This window comes from Neofelis nebulosa, chromosome 5 (genome assembly GCF_028018385.1).
Source record: "Neofelis nebulosa isolate mNeoNeb1 chromosome 5, mNeoNeb1.pri, whole genome shotgun sequence".
Classification (NCBI taxonomy): domain Eukaryota; kingdom Metazoa; phylum Chordata; class Mammalia; order Carnivora; family Felidae; genus Neofelis; species Neofelis nebulosa.
This window is the reverse complement of record NC_080786.1, coordinates 69628592-69648627: the sequence shown is the minus strand read 5'-3', so window position 1 is coordinate 69648627 and position 20036 is coordinate 69628592. Positions and strand designations below refer to the sequence as shown.

The following is a 20036-nucleotide window of genomic DNA, read 5'->3' as shown; positions in this document are numbered from 1 at the left end:
GTCAGGAAAATTTTCTTTTATTAAGATGAGATTTTTTTTTTCTTATCTATTTGTGTTATTTTCTTATTTGGAAGATCGGTTATTCAGTGCTTGCTTTCCTTTGTCTACACTTGTCAAATCATTTTTTCCCTAAATTTTTCCCAGTTGTGAAGTTTCCATTTGGTTCTTTTTACTTTGTACTTCTGAGAAATTCTGTGTTTCCTGTCATTATAAGTGTATGCTTTTACCCTGGGGAGGATGGATGAAAATAGCTGCCTTAACATTTTTGTTTGATAATTCTCATATCTGGGTAATCTCAAGATTGGCATCTTTTCTGGTCTTTTTCTTTGAGAATTGGTCAGATTTTCCTGATTCTGTGTATGTAAAATAAATTTGTGTTGTGTCTTGTCAGGAGAATGTTGACTTTTTTTTTTTTTTTTTTAATTAAAACAGGTGATGAGCATGGTTAGGTTCATGAGAACTGCACGTTCTCAGTGTTTGTGGCCTGGGCGTTGTCAGTCTCTAGCGCCAGTTCAGTTTTCAAAGCCTTTGCCCTGCTGCTTTTGGTCTCCTTCTTGCATGCACCACTCAGGGTTAGTGTGGTACCTGAAGAGTGGCTTCTATCAGAAGGTCTCAAAACCTTAGCTTCTTTGGGTGTGTTCTTCATACATGTGTTGGGATGCCTTTGGGACTTGTATTGGTTCATGTACAGAGTTACAGGATTCCCTCCTCCAGCTCTCAATCTGTGGCTCCCAGAGGCCTTTTCTTGGTTTAGTTTGGCTTTTCAGATAGAAAGAGACTGAATCAGTCAAGCTCCTGAGGAGAAAAAGAAAAGCCAAAAAGAGATTTATCAATTATAGCTTTTTTGAAGTGGAAAAATAGGGAGTTATAATTTTAAGAATGAAGTCGAGATCCTACTGAACAAATTCTCCCACAAATTGTGACTACAGTCTCTGGCCAACATATAAAAAAACATGAGGACACTATAGGGCAAACACAAACAAGTAGAAACTGGACTGGAGTGGTTTCTTAAAAAAAGGGAATGGCCTTGGGTGAGTTTCTCATCTTGATGGTGTTTTGCTTCAGGCAGACTCCTCTTGGGTTGTTTGCAGTCTGACTGGCTTGAGGAATGAGATCAAATTCACAAATACCACAGCAGCTGTAGAGTGATGGCAGTCTAGCAGGAGGAAGAGGGAAGAAATTCCGGAAAAGAAAGAACCACAGTGGTGGAATACCAGATTCTATGTATAAACTCTGCCAAATATGTGGCTGACCCCTAAACTGGAAACAGTTCAGATGTCTGTCAACAACAAAATAGATAAACTGCTGTGTATATATAACACGGTACTACTGAGTAATAGGAAGAGAGTATTGATACTTGCACCAACCTGGATTAATCTCTGAAACATCATGGTGAGTGAACGTAGCCTTACAGAAAACTAGGACATGATTATGATTCCATTTCTGTGATGTCCCCCAAACATGCAAACTTACATATTTCTGTATTGGGGTAGGGCAAACAAAACTAATGTTGGGGAAAAAAAGTGATTAGAGGGCTTAGAAATGGATGCATGGGTGTTGGAGACAAGGATTAAGTGGGAATGGGCATGTGGGAATTTTCTAGGGTGGTGGTAATACCCTATATCCTGTTGGGGATTTGCATTACTTAAGTATATCATTGAATGGTAAGTCTAATATCTATCCATTTTATTTGTGTAAATTTTTTCTTTGAGAGAAACACTGTATTAAACACTATACTATAATTAATGACAGAGAAACTGAAGTATATATGGGGAAAGTGTACTGATCTGCAACTTATTTTGAAATGGTTCAGAAGTTAAGATCAATTGAGAGGATGGTAAGACAAATAGAAGGAAATGTTAATTCTAAAGGCTTGGTGGTGGCTATGTGAATATTTTCTATACAGTCTTAAATTTTTTTTCTGTATGTTTGAAAATTTTCACAATAAAATGTTTTAAAACTACTAGTGGGTAGTATTTTTCTAAACCACTTTCCTGTTTAATAGGTTGTTAGTAGCTTTCATCAAAATTGATATTTTTTAAATTTGAAAATACTTTAAAATTTTATGAGTGACATTTTTCTGCCTTCTGAATTCTGAACTTTAAAGGATGCAGTAAGATACAGAAATATAAAGAATAAAAGTAAGGCAAAACATACCCCCACACAAATAATTTGATTACTTCAAAGTGATACAGCAGAGGCTTATTAAGATCATTTATAATACATAAATTCTGAGGGGATGGATACATAATTAGAGTATGCTCAGAGTCAGGTATGATGAATGGGATATGGAATCCCTGGGTTTGCTTATTTTGAATATGTTTTTGAAAATACTATTAGAGGCAATTATTAGATTCTCTTTCCATTTTTTAAATTGACCAGTTGTCATTTATGAAGTTTGACTTAGAACACATTCTTTTAAGTGCATTGTATTTATTTATCAAGAGGAATGTTGCATGATTTTTATGCTAGAATTATTAGGCTAAATTAATTTGTTTTTTAAAAATCTGTATTTTAGGAATATAGTGATAGTATGTTAATGAGTTGGTAGGTTAAAAAGCATATGATCATTTTTGCAAAATTTTGTGGTTCTTTTGTAAAGTTTTGGGAGAGAAGTATAGTGCTAATAAAAATATAAATTTTTAATTATATTTATAATATATTTAATATATATTATTTATATAATATATAAATATATAAATATATATTTAATATTATATTTATTATATTTATATATAATATAATATACCCAGGGGGCTCCTGGGTAGCTCAGTCGGTTAAGCATCCGACTTTGGCTCAGGTCATGATCTCACAGTTCATAGGATTCTGTGTCTCCCTCTCTGTCTCTCTCCCCTCCCCTGCTTGTGCTCTGTCTCTCAAAAATAAAAAATGAAATAATGTAATATCCAATATTAAGTATAATGTTTATAAAATACTAATTCATTTCTTATCCTCCATTTATTTACTGTTAGGAAATCTATTCTGAAAGGCTTGATTTTCAAAATGTATATATCAGAATAAATTTTAAGCAGGTGAGGATGAGAGAAAAGTAAAACCTTAATATTAAAATATAAAATGTAATAATGAGATGTGAGATTTAAAAAAATTTTTTAATGGTTTTACTTATATTTGAGAGCGAGACACACACAACAGAGTGCAAGTGGGGGAGGGGCAGAGAGAGGGGGAGACACAGAATCCGAAGCAGGCTCTAGACTCTGAGCTGTCAGCACAGAACCCAACAGGAGGCTCAAACCCATGAGCAGTGAGATCATGACCTGAGCTGAAGTCAGATGCTTAACCGACTGAGTCACCCAGGCACCCCAAGATGTGGGATTTTTAGCAATTAATTTGATCATCTTAGTTTCTTTTTTATTGGCATTTTTTTCTTACCCAGTCATAAAAGGAGACTTTCCAACAAAACTCAGCAGTTATTAGATATATTTTAGAAAATAAAAAGTTATATGAAATTGTGTTATATATGAAATTATGTTACAGAGTTTCCTATTTTCTTAGTGATCAAAATAGATTTGGACTTATTTTTGGTCTTTTGTCTTTTTCTCTCCAATTGTATTGCAATAATATAAAGAGAATTACCATTTCTAGATAGTAGAACTTTTTCAAAGCTATAGCCATTTATATTCTATGAATTCTGTATTATTGATATGTAAATGAAGTATTTTGGTCTTTGAGCAAATTGTACCGTGTGCTGACTTCTCTAAGTAGGGGAAAGAATTAACAAATGTTTTTATGTTCTACGGAGAAATTTAGTGAGGAACAATCCAGTGGGCTTCATGTGATATACCAACTAGTTATTTAAATTCCAAGTTCTCCTTTAGCTGCTGATCTTGGTGCCAACCCTTCTTGGAGGAGAATATCTTAGGACAGTGGTTCAGTCAGTCCTGAGTTTTTGCAGGAGACAATTTACATCTGTATAATACTGGCTAAAACCAATATGGCTTGTAGTATTTTATCATTAGTAATAATATTATTGTCAAGTTTAATGTTTTAAGTCTCTGGAAGAGTCTTGGGGGTCGGTAAGGTAGATGGAGAAAATTGCTGAAAACAGCTTATGCTCAAAATAGAACCCTAAAGTATGCTTTGCATATCCATCCTGATTTCTGTTGTTTGCCATTAAGTGTAAGGTTATTTTAATCAGCTCATTAGGATTGTAAATCAAAATACCTAAATTAAAACGGAAAGTAAATTCAATGTAAAGGAAAATTTTGTTTCACAGATTTTTATCTCAGACACATGAATATCGCCACCATTTTAAGACTAGCCAAGAACAAATTTCATTATCATCAAGACTGCTTTATTTTTGCCTTTGTTTCTGCCAACCAGAGAGAAAGAAATTTTATTAGTGATTCTGAATAACTTATTAGGCAATATATTGCCAAGGTGAAATGCTCAAAATGAATAATTAATGGAATTGGGTGTAATTTTATAGTCACTTTAAGTAATTTGCATAAAAACAAGCTTTAAAAAGCAAGTTTTTTTTTCACTGAATGTTTCATTCTGTCTTTACATCCTTTAAAAGACACAGATTACATTCTTTAAAAGAGAGATTACATCCTGTAAAAGAGTAGAGTTTTGATAGATTCTTGATTACAGTGGTATGTTTATTGGTTCTGCTGTCCCTGGAGTTTTAAGTCTGCCACGTAAGAACATAAGCAAAAAATAAAGTAGAATGTCACCTGATCTATGAACTTAAAATTTAGTATTCTGTTTGTTAGACCCAGGAGGATTTACTAGGACCAGGCAGTTAATGTTATGTAGGTGATTGCAGTTAGAAAACCCCTCATTTTTTGAGGCACCAGAGCCTTTCTATTATTTGTTACTGGTAGTAGCTTGATTTCCTTCAGTGTAGAAAACTTAAAGACACTCTTTAAATGTTTCTGTGTGTCACTGGGGAAAAAAATGGTTTATTTCATTTAGCTTTGTCAAAAGAAGCCATGTTCTATTTTGAGAGCTAGTCAGAAAAAAAATAAATATTATGCTTAGGGAAAATATGTGCATTAATACAGAAGGATATCACAAGCAAAATTATTGTGTTTTATTACATGTTAAAATTCAGTGTTTATTTTACTTTAATCATTTTCCTTGTCATCTTTTTGTTCAGTTACTTAATTGGGGACACTTATGAGGCACTTTTATCACTTAGCGTAATCATTAGCCCAAATGTGTTTCTGCACTGTTTTTAGATTTACTTGGGCAATCTGACTGGCCAAAGGTGAATTGGTTTTTTTCAGGTCATAATTTGGTCACTCATTACTAATCTAGCTTAGACGATTATGCTCCTAAGGCAGGTATATTATAAAAACCTTTCTAGCAGTTATAAATTTATAATTGCTATTTGAAGTTTAAAATTCTATGAAAATTGTTTTTGTCTCTGTTCCCACCTGCTGTTTCCACTGTTAACAGTTTAACTCCACTGTTAACAAAAACTCTACATTTTATTGCTTCTTTCGGAGTTTGTCCACAGAATCCCTCAGTGTGAAAGCTAGAGGAGCCCTCTCAGATATCTAATTCAGAACCCTCATTTTACAGATGAGGAACTGAGGCCTTGGACTAGAACAGAGGTCCCCTCACTCAGTCCAGGACTCTTTCTATTACATCATGCTGCCTGATGTTTGTTTATGGAACTCGGCAACATCACATACAGGGTGAGCTTTTTTTTTTTTTTTTTTTTCTTTTAAACACACAAAGTGATTTCCTGCTCTAATCAACTGCTATTCATCATTACTGTCTAACCCATTCTCCTTTTTTACCCATACCTGTCTTAGTCCATAATGTAGCCCATTTACTTTGTTTTGCTGCTACTACTTCTTGGCACTCAACGGTCATTTTTAAGAGTTAAACTCTTAGTAAGGTTTCTTATCAGTAACCACTGTAGCTTTACCAGGCACGATAGCAACAGTAAGTTAAAATTTATGACAGGGATGATTTTGTAGAGTTTTAAATTTAGATTTAAAAAATGAATTACAAGTATGTACAAGAGCATAGATACTACATCTAAGAGCAGATGTGATACGAGATATGAAAAAAATTTTTTATGAAATAATAAAATGCCAAAAAATATTAGCCAGTGGTGTTACATAATTATAACAGTGGTTTATCCTGTGAACTCACGGATTTAGATAAGCATATTTGCATTTTAGATTCTTGAGTTTTTTTTGTATTGATACTCAAATTGACCCATTTTTGGCTAGTGAGTGCTTGTTCAAGTTGATTTCTTGTGTCCTTTAGACAAGACTTTACTACTTTGGTAGCTTTCTTGTTTTCTGGAAAGTTTAAGATAACATGGCTTTCACGGGTACCTCAAGGACTTTCAAGTTCTCATAGTAAGTTTATGATTTACAGGTTTCTGTAGGACCAAAGTGCTGTTTCTACTCCACTTTCCATATTATTTTGAATTTTTATGAACATTGGCCAACATTAATTTTGCTTTTGTGAAAGAGGAGGAAAAAACCAAAATCTTTCAGCTTAATGAAAATTAACCTGTTTCTCTTGTATATTTATTTTTTTTTAATCTGTTGTCTTATGTCACTGGAATAACCATGATATCAACCTTTACAATTTTCGGGCAAACTAAAGCACTAATGCTCATCTATGAATGCTGGTTAAATTTGTTGGAATGGACAGGATACCACAACACAGTCACATGGATACTTTACAGCACTTAACATATATATTTTAAAGGTTTTGGCATTCTTTGACTAGTTATTTATCAGCCATTTTATTTATTTATTTTTTTTTTAATTTTTTTTTTCAACGTTTTTTAATTTATTTTTGGGACAGAGAGAGACAGAGCATGAACGGGGGAGGGGCAGAGAGAGAGGGAGACACAGAATCGGAAACAGGCTCCAGGCTCTGAGCCATCAGCCCAGAGCCTGACGCGGGGCTCGAACTCACGGACCGTGAGATCGTGACCTGGCTGAAGTCAGACGCTTAACCGACTGCGCCACCCAGGCGCCCCTATTTATCAGCCATTTTAATGGACCCCTGTCCACCAGCCAGATAACTAATTGGGTTTCAGGTGAACTACATCAGAGGTCTAGAAATGTCATGTGACAGTAGTTTTCCTGAAAACGTATCTGTGGGGAGAAGGGTTGTGGATTTTTTGTTTAATCAGTGTATAATTATATATAAATTGTGTGTGGATTATATTTCTTATGCTGGAGTGGGAGAGTTGTATTTTATGACATGAAGTATTTTTAAAAAATACATTTGAATAGCTACTATGTGTTAGGTGCTAGATATGAAGTATAGACTGTCTTTTAAATATTTATAATTTCTAGGGGTGCCTGTCTGTCTTAAGTCAGTTAAACATCTGACTCTTGATTTCAGCACAGGTCATGTTCACATAGTTCATGAGTTCAAGCCCCACATTGGGCTCTGTGCTAACAGTGTGGAACCTGCTTCTAATTCTCTCTCTCCCTTTCTTTCTCTCTCCCAACCCTGGTAGCACTCAATCCCTTTCTCTCTCAAAATTAATCAACAAACTTTAAAAAAATAAATATTTATAATTTGTGGTCGAGGAAACAAATATGTGTAACAAAACGTAATATAATGACAGCATTAGCACTTAAATTATAATTGGTTTTCCATACATTCTTACCTACCTGTGAGGTGTGTAGGTTAATTTTATTTGTATTTTACAGAACAAGAAACAGGCTCAGGGGTTTGATTTAATGTCCGAATGTCAGAAGCAATAGCATTTGAAAGAAGGCATCAACATTCTGATTTCTAGTCTAGTAATCTTATACTACTGCCAGGTTTTCACAAGAGTCAAAACAAAACAAAAAACAACACAACTATGATGTTGGTATTTGAACAGGCTTTCATAAGGAGATGACATTTGTAGAATAGAAGAATTTCAGTACGTGTAGTTGGAACAAAGAACTAAAAATGCAAGGGTTTTAAATGATACACCTGAATATATGCACCTTATGGGTAAAGTACGTTCAAAAAAGATATTGTATGGCTGGGTAGGTACTTTGAAATCATCGAATGAGAAACTTAAATGGCTGGCTAATCAGTTTAGAGTAAGATGTGGAAGTTACTAGGTAGCAGTAAATATATATGATATAATCAGTTATGTTTGATGCCTTGGTATCAGAAGATAATAGGAAGAGACCTAGGAGACTCTGAGGCTGTTGTAATACAGATGACAAGTACTGTAAGAAGAAAGGCTTGGCTGAACATGGTGCTGTACAGGTAATAGAAGATAGAATCTCTAAGATTGCAGGTAAAAGCAGAGATAGGAAGTTATATCCAACATGATACTAAAGTTTGTTTATTTTAGAGAGAATGAGTTACGGAGGGGGACAGCGGGAGAAAGAAAATCTTAAGCAGGCTCCATGCTCAGTGTAAAGCCTGACGTGTGGGTCGATCCCACAACCTTGGGATCATGACCTGAGTTGCATGCTCAACCAACCGAGCCACCCACACACCCCTCATACTAAGGTTTAAAGTGCAGTGAATGGTAGAATCAGTGATAGTTATGAGCAAGAGGAGAAACAAATCTTGGAGAAAAGGATATAAATTGCCTTGGGTGATACTGAATTAATGAGATTCTGAAAGGCATATAAATAGATTTGTGCATTAGTCAGCTGGAATTAGAATGCTTGAGTGGGAAAGATCTGGATATGTGGAGTGGCACATAATAGGAGAAGTTGGTAGCTTTCTAAGTCTTTAGAGTGGCTGAGATCCTTAGCTGGGAGAGTAGACTGAAGACCAGAAGGCCAAAAAGTCCACTGTACACATGTTAGGGCAGAAAGAAGAATCAGCGAGAGAGGAGAGAGGGCAGAGTCAGGAAGCCAACTATTGGAAGTTCAAAGACTGTTCTCATTATATTCTTAAATGCTGAAAAATGGCCAGGAGTGGAGATCAAGGAGCATGAAAACCCATTGCATTTGGAGGTTATTCGTAGCAAAGTGTTTTAAGTTGAAAAGGTCAAAAGTAAACTTTAACAATAACAAAAATATTTTTCTTCTTTTATACATTATATTTAAACGTGTAAATGTTATTTACATTTTGTGCCAAAGAGTATACTCTTTCCTTTTGTTCTTCCATCAGTTAATTATTTTTCATGACTGTATAGTCCGTGAATATTATTAATGTACCAGTCTTATTTTGGTACCCCTTTTTAATGGACGTTTACTTTATTTGTTTTTCTTCTTTCGCCACAATGTTCCTAAAATAAATATCCTTAGGAACTTATGCTTTATTTCTCTAGGTTATGAGGCATCTGGGTGGTGGTTAAGTATCTGACTTCGGCTCAGGTTGTGATTGCGCAGTTTGTGGTTCAAGCCCCACATCAGGCTCTCTATTGTCCGCGTGGAGCCTGCTTCACAGCCTCTGTCTCCCTCTCTATCTGAGCTCCCCCCCACCCCCCAATAAATAAACATTAAAAAATCTCCTTATTTCTCTAGGTTGTAAGGTACATGTATTTGTTGAACTTAATGACTGACCATTTTAAAAACAACAACAAAAAAAGTCAAATTCTTACAGTTCCTGCTACTTTTACTTGTAATAGAGGTTGATGATTGTTTTCCAAAAGGCTTCTTCTCATTTCCACTTGCAGTATAGGTGAAAAACCTTTCCCGACATTACTGTCTGAAATAGGCAACTAGATCTTTTAAATATCTACCAATTTTAGAGAGTGTAATTTTACTCCTTGTTACTTTGATATGTGTTTCCTTGATAACTAGTAAATCTTTATGTACTCAGATATAGCTGTTTTTCTTGTATAGTTTTTGAGATTCCAGTTTTGGTTAAAAAGATTTTATTCTCTCTAGATTGGTTATGTAGCCTCATTGTTTTGTTAAGAGGTATGTATGTGTAAGTACATGCATACACACATTTATTTAAAATATCTAAGTACGGGGACGCCTGGGTGCCTTGGTCGGTTGAGCGTCTGACTCTTGGTTTCGGCTCAGGTCATGATGTCACAGTTTGTGAGATGGAGCCCTGTCATCGGGCTTCATGCTGACAGCATGGAGCCTGCCTGGGATCCTCTCTTTGGTGCGCGCGCGCTCTCTCTCTCTCTCTCTCTTTTTCTCTCTGCCCTCCCCAGCTTGCTCGTGCGCATGTATGCGTGCACTCTCAAAAGAAATTTAAAAAAAATTAAAATATATAAGTATTATATCTGCCTGGAGTTCATGTTTTATCTATTGTAAAACACGCGTGCCCACTTTTATTTCCTTTCAGAGGAATAGTCACTTGTGGCAACACAGATGTCTACACTCCATCCTTTTCCTTTGCTCAGACCTTTGTGTCTTTCAATAGAATACTATGTTTAGTTGTATAAATTCAGTAAAATTTAAAATAGTTTTATTTGGTCTTGGGATATTTATTTTCTTACCTGTTTTTATAGGTGCTTATTATTGGAGCAGGGAAAAGCTACTGTATTAAAACTCCGTAAGCAAAGGCTAGTAGGGACGCCTGGGTGCCTGAGTTGGTTAAGCATCCAGTTCAGCACAGAGCCTGCTTGGTATTCTCTCTTCCTCCCTTCCTCTCTCACTCTCTTTCTCTCTCTCTCCTCCCCACCTCCCTTCCTCACCACCTCTTACATGCACACTCGTGCTTTCTCTCTCAAAATAAATTAATAAATGTTTAAAAAAATGTCTAGTAATGTTGCTAATGATATGATAGGGTATCATAGAAGACCCAACAGATTCTATGATAAAATTTTTCTCTTTTGTATCTTTTTTTTTCTTTTCTTTTTTTTTTTTTTTGCTACTTCAGAAAGTGCAAGTAATAAAGGTTTTGAAGTAAAAAGTTGAGGAGGCACTCATAAGTTTTACTGAAGTTACCTAAGATGTGAGGGTTTTTGGTGAGATGGGGTCTTTGAGGGAAGTTTAAAATTCTTTAAAATCCATGATGGAAAAATTGATAAGGAAATTCAAAACCTAATAAAATGATTGCCAAATGGCTCAGAGGGGCAAAATGATGTTAGATACCATTATGGTTTGGAGTTTAGATAAGTGATAGGGCTTGAGTGGGAATTGGCAAGACTACTTGAGCTTAATGTCAGGATTATAATAGCATTTGTTGTTGAAATGTCAGATCAGGATATTTGCATCAAAATGGAGAAAAAATATATGTGATCCAGGAGGTATGATGATGGATTGAAGGATGCTGAGAAGTATGAGTAATTTGAGATGACCATGAAAATCTGTTCAGTTAGTGAGTAGATCACAGATTTAAGGAGTTTATAGTAAAAGAGAGGGTATGTGTATTTGTGTTTGTGTGTGTGTTACAGTTATGGGATGTAAAGGTAGAGAAGTTTTTGAAGTATGTGCATGACGTACAAGTCATGGTTGGCATGACTGAGAAATGTGTTAAAATATACATGCCTGGGATGTACCTCTGATTTGCTAAAACTTAAGACTTTTCAGGGTTGTCATGAAGTTTATGACATTACTTTTAAGAGCTGCCACAGGTGAATTTGATACACCATTAAGCAAGAACCACTGGTGGGCTGGAAATGAGTGTGGCGGGCCTTTTTCTTTCTTCATATTCAGTGTTTGGCCAAAAAGAAATGGAGATACAAGTTACTGAATTTGTGGGGGTAATGGAGATCAAATTGGGAATGGATGAGAAGGAACAATGAATCTTAGTCATTGAAGAAGATCTTTCTGGTCTTCTAAAACACTGTTGACTAGAAGAAAGAAAGAGCTTTATTCACTGTTTTCAACAAATAATAATTGAGTGCCTTTTGTGAATCGGGCTGTATTCCAGGCACAACCATAATGAATAACAAGGATCAAGTATCCACGTTCATGTAGCTTGCATTTTTTTTTTTTAATGAACATAAGTTGTCATTCCTAGAATATTTGTTGAGTCACCAGTGTTTGAAAAATCTTAACCTGTACCACATATTGTACGATCCAGTATTTCTTTAGAGTAGTGTTCTATATAAACAAAAACATTAATTTTGAAATGAATGCTTTCATTTGTTGTTGCCTCTGACTACTTTTTGCTTGTTGGTAAGTATTTCCTTGAAACTTTCCTTTACCACCAATAAAAGCAGCAACAAAAAAAAGGTGAACCCATTTCTATCACATAATGGAAAAAAAGGAACATTCTTTTACTTCTGGCAGTCTTCAGTTTCAGCACAATATGCTTTCTATTTTTTTTTCATGTTTTTTAAAAAAATGATTTTTGAAAGAGAGTGGTGGAGGGGCAGAGAAAATCCCAAGCAGGCTCCGCGTTGTCAGTGCAGAGCCCAATGCGGGGCCTGATCCCGAGAATTGTGAGATCATGACCTGAGCTGAAATTAAGAATCAAACACTTAACTGACTCAGCCACCCAGGCCCCCCACTACTAATTTCTTACTATTTTTGGAGTAAGTCAAACTGATTCTGAAGTTGATGTCTATGGATGTATTCAGTTTCCTCTTTTCTCTTTAAATGCCTTTCCTTCTCCAAGAAGGAGGTGAAGTTGAGAGCAAAGGAGAAGAAAAGCATTCTTTCACTCTCATTGTTTTGCCTTAGAGTTTTGTTTCTTTAAAACTACTTATTTGAGCACCTAGTATATATACATTTGCATTATATTGAAGGAAGAAAGCCATTTAGTACCTATACTTGAGAAACACTAAATTGATCAGCAGTTTGATGTTAAATATTTCTGATGAAAACCCTTGAATTATGTCTAGATGAACTACTAGAGAGTCATCTTCTTTGGAGTTACTTTCCAGAACAGTCAAACCCACATAATATTTTCAAATGAGGATCTTAATCTTTAAACAAAGTAAGGATTAGAAGACTACTAGGATACATGTTGAGTATGCAGTAACAGCCATTGTATTGTCTCTGTACTCACTGCCCTCGTTGTTAGTTTCCCCTGCCCTTTCCATTAATATAGGGAAAAGGTTAGGCTTCATGTATTACAGTGGTCCAGAAAAAATACAAGCCTTATGAGAAACTGGAAGAGGTAAAGAGAATTAATTTTTTTCTTTTATCTCCCAAATGACCTTTCAGATGGTTAGTTTTAGTCAGAATCCAAATAAGGTCTACATATTGCTTTTGGTTTGCTAAATTTAAGTCTCTTCCGCTTATTGGTAGAGGAAAGCGATTCATTTGTCTTGTTGAATTTCCTATAGTCTGAATTTGGCTCTGTATCCTTGTGGTAGTGCTAACATATTTCACTGTTATCCTGTATTTCTTTAAAGTAGTAGCTAGAGACCTTATTAAATTCACTTTTAATTCTTTGATCATGATATCTTCTTTTTCCTTCCATTCGCATCACACCACGTGAGGCAAAAACCATCTGGTTGTCTCACTTTCAGTGATGCTGATATTGATTAGTTGGTTCAGTTGTTGTTAGCCTGATCCACCCAATTTGCACATCAGACTTTTCCCTCATGGGCTTAGCACTGTTCAGTATTGTTGTTTAGATTCATCATTTTCTTAGGGATAGAAAATGATTATTTTCCAATTATATCATTGTTTTTGCATTGATTTGGCTGGAATTCTGTGAAGGACTGTTCCTAGTCAAGTATTGGGATATTCTGAAATAGATCTGTCACAAGAAAGACAGAGTATGTGCCTGAATGTTTTAGTTATCAGTTTTTAGAGTAATTACTTGGTGGCACTCCAGTAAGGTCTCAAGGTGACCATTGATGTGGATTTTATATTTAACTTTTATAATCTATTTTTGAGGTGGTTTAATTCACTGGTTGTCTCCTTTTGCTATGATGCCAGTGGTCTTTGGTCTCCTTGTTTTCTTGCATGACAGGATGTCCCAGGCTTCCTGCTTTAGCCTTGAAATTGGCCATTCCTATAGGGGGTTCTGAGTCCTTGTAGTGGACAGTGTTTTTTAGGGACTGTAATCAAAGTATAGAGTGCTTTTTAGTTCGAGGTTGTCATTAATGGCTTTTTTAGAACTAGCAAACGTATTTTAGTAAGAGTAAAACAAATTTTGAGTTCCTAGTTATATTTTAATTCATATGTAAGAGTATAGGTTTTTAAAGCTTGTATTGTGAATTTTACTGAAAAAATATCTGTGTATTATAAACATTAAAATAATTTTAGGGGCACCCGGGTGGCTCAGTTGGTTAATACACAAGCGTCCAACTTCGGCTTAGGTAATGATCTCATGGCTTGCAGGTTCAAGCCCCATGTCAGGCTCTGTGCTGACAGCTCAGAGCCTGGAGCCTGCTTCGGATTCTGTGTCTTCCTCTCTCTCTGCCCCTCCCCTGCTTGAGCTCTTGTCTCCTCTCTTTCTCTCTCTCTCTTTTAAAAATAATAAAAAAAAATTAAAAAAATTTTTAACAGTAAAAATTAAAAAAATTTAGTTGTATTCAGTTCTATCAAATATGAGTTTTGTAATAAAAGTAAAATGGTTAAACATATTTGCCATCAAGAAAAATTGTGTTCTTGGATAATGTGATGCATTTACCTTCTCACTTTTTCTCCCTAGCATGTTGCTGTATATCCTCCAGGGGTAGCCAACTTGAGCACGATACTATATCATGAAGAGAAGACAAAACAGTTTTTACTGCTTCTCTATTTGTATATCTTTTTTCTTTATGAAAATTTTGGTTTGAAGACTACTGAGAACAGTTTAAAGTTTCTTTGTGATTCTTTTTTGTCTCTAGGGGTATATGCAGTCAAAATATTGCTCTAAAGTGTATTACTTATCTTTATGACAACAAATAATTTCACTAGTTTTAAAAAGTATTTATGTTCAGGATGCTTGTGTGACTTAGTCAGTTAAGCATCTGACCCTTGATTTCAGCTTGGGTCATGATCTCACGGTTTCTGTGTTTGAGCCCAGCATCAGGCTCCGAGCTGACAGTGTGGAGCCAGCTTCTGATTCTTTCCCCCCTTCTTCCCCTCTCCTTCTGCCCCTTCACTGCTTGCATGCTGTCTCCTCTCAAGATAAATAAACTTAAAAACATTTTTTTCTGTATATCTTAAATGTAGATAATATTGGTTGGCCGTGCCTCTGTTCTTGGTCTTTTTTTTTATTTTTATTTTTTTTAACGTTTATTCATTTTTGAGAGATGGAGAGAGACAGAGCATGAGTGGGGGAGGGGCAGAGAGCGAGGGAGACTCAGAATCTGAAGCAGGCTCCAGGTTCTGAGCTGTCAGCACAGAGCCAAAGAGGGGCTTGAACCCACAAACAATGAGATCATGACATGAGCCGAAGTCAGGATGCCCAACCGACTGAGCTACCCAGGTGCCCCTCTTCTTGGTCTTCTTATTTGGGGATCCAGGCTCTCAGAGCAGGCTGGTATGTAGGACATGCTCATTTTTGTGGCAATAGAGCTTGCAGACACTTATAATACCTCTAAAATTGTGATTGATTGGATGTGCTATGTGTCACATCTACTCAGTTTCCATTGGCCAAAGCATGTCACATGGCCAAGGTCCAGATTTTTGGACTAGGGATGAATAACTCAATTGCGGGAAGAAAAGAGTGATTTGAATTCTTAACAGAAATACACTTGGCCACATAGTCACTTAAGTCGATCCCTGTATGTTGATGCCATCATAGTCCCCATAATTAGTATTGTTTTGAATTCTGTTTTTTTTTTTTTTTTAAATGTTTTAGTTTTGACAGAGAGAGAGAGAGCAAGCTAACAGGGGAGGGGCAGAGAGAGAGGGAGAGAGAGAATCCCAAGCAGGCTCCAGGATCTGAGCTGTCAGCACAAAGCCCAACACAGAGCCAGGGCAAGAAGAAACTAGCTCAAGGGTAGTTTATTTATTTATTTATTTATTTTAACCTTTACTGTTTAATAATGGAGTAGTGTAGCTGCTGAGGGGATACCAGAAGATGGATCCTCTCTTTAGAGTACCTTCAAATCTGATGTCCTTTTAGGCTCTGAAAAGGTGCAGCATACTTCAGTTGGTTCTAAGCTGGAATTCTGTATTAAACCATGTAACACTAAGTTTTATATTTGATTAGTGGGAGAGTCTTAAGAGTTAGGTATTATGGATTGAATTATGTTCCCCAAAAGATATGTTGAGATTGTAATCCCTGGTATCTGTGACTGTGACCGTATTTGGAGATAAGATGTTTGTAGATGTGATTAAGTTAATATAAGGTCATTAGGTAGACCCTATTCCAGTGTGACTGGTGTCCTCATAAGAAGGAAATTTGGACACAGACACACACAGTGGAGAACGCCATGTGAAGCCACAGGCACAGAAGGAGGACTGCCATGTGGGGATGGAAGCAGAGACTGGTGTTATGTTGCTGCAAACCAGGGAACACCTAGAGGTACCAGAAGCTTCAGGAGACAAGGAAGGATTCTCCCCACTGAGGCTTTGGTGGGAGTGTGGCCCTGCCACTAGGTTGATTTCAGGCTTGTAGCCTCCAGAATGGAGACCATACTTTTCTGTTTTAACCCACCTGGTTTGTGGTACATTGTTATGGCAAGAAACCGATATGGAGGTCATAAGGATTTTGAAAAGTATTTAGTGATCTGAAGAGCTCTTTCTCTTAACACATTTTGCAGGTTATCAGAATGCTTTCTGTTGGATAAATAGGTTCCCAAACTTTGCTGTGCATTGTATTTACCTGAAGAATCTTTAAAAAAAAATGCTGACATCTGGCTCTGACCTCTGGAAATTCTGGTGTAATTAGTGTGGGATGTAAGTAACATGGACATCAGGATTTTTCAAAGCTCCCCAGGTGATTTAATGTGCAACACATTTTGAAGAACCACTGGGTGAACCTTCTAGCTTAAGTATTTTCCCACCCCTCCCTACACATACAGTTTTGTGTTCATTTAGCTTTTATCAGCCTGTGGGTAATATATTCCCTAGCTCTCTATCCACTGCTAAGCTCATTTGTGCCTTGGCTTATTATGATTCTTAAAAAATTATTATATTTTGTTCTTCTCTGTTCTTGCCAACCTGGCTAGACATGTGATTATATTCAGATCATCCATATGGCCACTTTGTAGCAAAGTAAAGCTATTTGTGTTTATTTCAATACTGTAGTTTACATTAGACATCAAACACCTTGGAACTGATTTTTTAAAATTTTCGAAGGCACTTGATATTACTCAAATATGAGAAACTTGAGTTAAGGAGATATACTTGTGCCTTTGTTGTATATAAATTCCTTACAAAGCAGAACACTAAGCAGTTGTTATTTATTAACATTTTGTTCTGTCAGTTTGTTAAGCTTTTCATCTACCTGGCTTTAAGTGATGAAATGTATTTGTTGGTGGTGAGGGTTGAGGAGTTAATGTAGAAAACCTAGCTTAGAAATAAATACTGTTTGAGGAGAGCAAAGGGCTCAGTTGGTTTGGGAGTGTAGGGGTCAGAGGTGGGGTTCGGAGGAAGATGGAAAAAGTTGTCAAGGCAGAGAGTTTCATTCGTAGAATAGTGTTAAGTATTGTTGTGCTTAGTCCGGGGAAAAGAATGATAGGAGATTTTAGGGAAGCTGTATTTACACAGCAATTCTGCCTAGGCCTGGGTTTCCCTACCTGGCAAAAGGGTGACAATGGGACGTATACAAGAATGTCAAAAAGAAGAGAAGCCCTATTATCTTATGTTTTGGATTTATTTTAATGTATTCACAGCAACTATTGATACAGTTACAAGTAGCAAAGAGAGTGTGGACTATTTACTTGCCATTACAAGTCACAGATGGGCTTGTACTCCCTAGATTTCCTTTATTCTCTACATTCCCTCTGCTTTTTTCTTTTGTGTCCTCAGAGTGCAGGGGCAGGCACGGAAATTGTACCAGGTATCCTGGAAATCTGACCATAAAGAATTTTCAAATTTGTTGCTCAGCTAGCCATCTCTCTTTATTTCTTGTCTAGCTAATAGAGTCTATGATTGGATTGATTCTGTACTGACAAAGTTTTACATTATTTGTTTCCATGTATATGGTAGAGGAGGCTGCCATTACTTATAGTCTTGAATGTATTCTCTTTGGGATATAACGGTTACAAAATGAGACCACCTTCATGTTTGACCAACTTCATGTTTTAGTTGGTGGGAAAGGGATTGCAGCATTCTGGAACCTCACCACTGGACACAAGTGATGGGTCTGAACAGACATGCAGGCCTGTGAGAATCCACCCTGAGAAGGAAATGTGTTGTGGTAGTACTGCTGCTACCACACCTTTCCTCAGCTGTTTAGAATTTGGTAGGAAATGGGATGCAATCTGCAGCTTGGCCGTGGAGCCTGTTTTTCATAATATCATGCTTTATGTTAATGGATTTCTATTTTATTACAGTGTTCAGGGCCTAGAACAATGCCAAACATGTATTAGCACTCAGTAAGTATTTGTTGAATGAATGATGGAGAGACTAAATTTAAATAAAATTACTGAATCAAGTGATTGTATCTGGACCAAAGTCCGTTTACAGAGGTGTAGTCTCAGAAAATGTGTGATTATTACTCTTACATGTTTTATTTAGTACATTTCCATATGTTTTATCCAAAGTAGTGCTTTTGCATGAGGGTTTTTATGACTTCTTAGGTAACTTTTTTGTTTATTAGGTGTAAATTTGCTGGGTACCTATGTGTATTTCAACATGAACATAACAGAAAACAAGATTTATATCCTGGTACAGTCTGAACATAGTCATGGCTTAAGAGGTCTTTTTCCCCAAATGATTGCCAAAAAGATTAGCACAAATATTGCCAAGAAGGAATCAGTTTTTATACTAGCAATATTTGCTGCACCAGAAATTAAAATTGTGAAGTTTTATGTTACCAATGCATTTTAATATAAACCCATCTATAACATGTGAACACAAATGGTATTTTATGAAAAATGTGTACTTTCCGAATTTCCAAAAATTTTTCATGAGAAGAATGACGGTGATTTACTTCTTTGCAAATTTCTGTTCGTCTCTGGCTTACTACAATATAGCTGGGTTCTCAAACATCCTTCTGCATTCTCATGGTGAGGTATGTTCTCGGAGTTGAAATCTATGAAAAAACATCTGGCCTTACAAAGATGTGTAATTAGGGGCACCTGAGTGGCTCAGTTGAGTGTTGAGTGTCTGACTTCGACTCACATCATGATCTCATGGTCTGTGAGTTCAAGCCCCATGTTGGGCTCTGTGCTGACAGCTCAGAGCCTGGAGGAGCCTGCTTTGGATTCTGTCTCCCTCGCTCTCTGCTCCTCCCCCACTCATGCTCTGTCTCTCTCCCTCTCAAAAATAAACAAACATTAAAAAATTAAAAAAAAAATAAAACAGATGTATAATTATAACTTTTTCAAATCAAAATACAATTTTATTTTTCGTATGAATTTGGATATTTTCTTTGATACTACTAAATCTCAAGTGGATAGTTTTTTGTTTTTGTTTTTGTTTTTAATGTTTGCTTGTTTATTTTGTGGGGAAGAACAACAGAGAGGGGAAAGACAACCCCAAGCAGGCTCCATGCTGTCAGCGCAGATCCCGATGCAGGGCTTCATCTCACAAACCATAAGAGCACGCATGACCTGAGCTGAAATCAAGAGTCAGATGCTTAGCCAGCTGAGCCACCCAGGCACCTCAAGTGCAAAGCTTCTTAACGATTAGTTGCAATGCAGAATCTGAAATGTTATCCGTGAACTTTTTGTATTGTTAGATAAAATCCTTTAGTCTCTCTTGAACTTAGAATACTTCATTTCTCCATGCATAATTATGTATTGGTCATTGGGAAAACATTTGTTCACTGAGTTATGTAGACCTTCCATATGTTCATTCTACAGTATGCAGAAAAAGAGTGATTCATCATCACTGATCTCATCAGAAAAGTTTTTGAAAATTGGGAACCGTTTAATAATCATGGTGGCTGATATTTTCCAAATCCTAATTTTCTCTTAAAAGCTTAAGTTTTATTCTTGTCAACAAATATTGCTATTTGTTTTCTTTAAAGTGACAGTTTCACTTTGTTTATTTGCAAAAAAATGTCTGCCAAATTCTCAATATGAAAAGCCATACTTTGTCAGTTGATCTTGGGAGTAAAAATGGTATTCCATGAGGAAAACTTGCAATTCAACAATTGCACAGTGGTTTTCTTTGAGACCCCCACCTCCATCATTTTAGTGTGCAGTGGAAGTGCTT

The 20036-nt window shown here is 36.2% G+C and overlaps 1 protein-coding gene across 9 annotated transcripts in view; it reads left to right on the top strand.

The window, feature by feature from the left end:
* Window positions 1-20036, top strand: part of TBL1XR1 (TBL1X/Y related 1) — a 177595-nt gene that overhangs the window by 101274 nt on the left and 56285 nt on the right. The window contains exon 1 of one of the 9 annotated variants that reach the window (XM_058730543.1): window positions 5548-5663. The exons of the other annotated variants lie outside the window; for them this stretch is intronic. The gene's annotated coding sequence lies outside the window, so the exon portion shown is untranslated. Of the gene's footprint in view, window positions 1-5547; window positions 5664-20036 lie in introns of those variants that run through there. 9 annotated transcript variants of the gene reach the window in all.